Source organism: Octopus bimaculoides, chromosome 3 (genome assembly GCF_046866305.1).
Source record: "Octopus bimaculoides isolate indiv1 chromosome 3, ASM4686630v1, whole genome shotgun sequence".
In the NCBI taxonomy this organism is placed as follows: domain Eukaryota; kingdom Metazoa; phylum Mollusca; class Cephalopoda; order Octopoda; family Octopodidae; genus Octopus; species Octopus bimaculoides.
Window position 1 is genome coordinate 76,052,728 of NC_142930.1, and position 1,957 is coordinate 76,054,684.

The window sequence follows — 1,957 nt, forward strand, 5'->3', positions numbered from 1 at the left end:
TTTTAAGTGAATCAAAACCCTCAGTCTTCAGTAAAGTGACAGTATTAATACTAAATTCATGTATATCATGATTAAAATTCCCTACAATGCACTACTATGGTTGTGCTACTCTGCTCTAATTTTTTATTCTCAGATCAGTATTTAAAATATACAGCATTAATACATTACATTGCCTTACTAACTACTGTTACAACTTATATCATCAGTTCTCTTATATATTCTCATCATTTCTTTGCTATCCTGATACTTCCTTGCTATCATCAGCTATTCATGTCTTTTCCATGTTCACATGGTTTTGATAAGCCTTATAATTATGGCCTTTGTTATCTCACACATGCGCGCACACAGCAACAGAGAAAACAAAGCAACATTGTTGCTGTGTATGTTATGTTTGATATAGTTTACTAAGGATTGATTTTATTATAGCCATAAAGGTCAAAAGTTTACTATGGATTGATGCTCTTCCAATCATCAACTAAATGACAGCATGAGCTAGATGCATTTTATGGTACTATCAGCACTAGAGAGGTTGCTCCCTCTAATCTACATTGCATTTACTTGTTCCTTCTTTTGGTATTCTTTTCTTCTATTCAGTGTTATTGCTATATATATATATATATATATATATATATGTATATGTATATATGTCTATATATATATATATATATATATATATATATATATATATATATATATATAAATATATATATGTATGTATATATGTCTATCAATATACACAAGAGAAAAAAAGCCAGGTCAGTTCCTCCTCAACTTTATTCGATTATCAAAGAATATGTATATGTATTTTTCCATATATGTATTTTCATACACTGTTTTTAACATTTTCATCTTATTATCAGAGAATGTGTGATAATCAGTATGTAACACTACAAAGTTCATACAAAGCTTTATACTTTAAATATATTTTATCATCAAAGAATGTATATATGCGTTTTAATACTCAAACTGTTTTTTAACATTTTATATTATTCTCAAAGACTTTTGATAATCTTTTTCTAAAAAAGTGAAACCGGTTAAGTAAATAAATATTTTTAAAATAAGTGCATTTTCAAACCTTCTTTCATATATATTTCCACTCGTACGGTATTCCACAACTTTACTTTATTATATATATATATATATATATATGTTTATATTATTATATGATCGAACACCGCGCATCTTTTTCCAAGTAAGTTTTATCTTATATATATATATAGACATATATACATACATATATATATATATATATATATATATATATATGTATATATGTCTATATATATGTATATATTTATTTATTTATTTATTTATTTATTTATGTGTTTCAGCCAAGTGGCTGCGGTCATGCTGGTATATATCTTTCCTTTCCTGAGCGTCCAATAATACTATCCATATCACATCCTCACTTTGTTGTGTAGCTTCAGTAATTTGTCTAAGTGCTGCATCACTGCTATGTGTAGATAAGATTTTAATTTCTATGTTGTTGATTGAGCCTCTATGTTCTTGCTCAGCGTGTTGGTACAGAACTGATGAGTTCTTCCCTTCCTTAAGTTCCCTCCAATGTTCGTTTGCCCGCTCCCCTATGCTCCTTGCTGTTTCGCCTACATATGTCATTGTCTTATTTCTGCATCGTCCCTCTGTACATCTTATACTATAGACCACATTTCTGGTTTTGCAGAAGCTGGTTTTACTGAAGCTACACACATAATAGAAGAGAAACCTAGCCTGAATAGGAAACTAGAATGGAACACTAACACACACCACTAACAGACCACAAACCACAGCATGTGACAACATGTGACCCATAAACCAATAATAATATGAACAAAATATAATACAATACATAGATAAACAAATGGAATTAAATACTACATACGTTAACAAAATTTAATTAAACACAAAAAAAAAATACACACACACACACATGAACAAATAAATAAATAAAAACAAATAC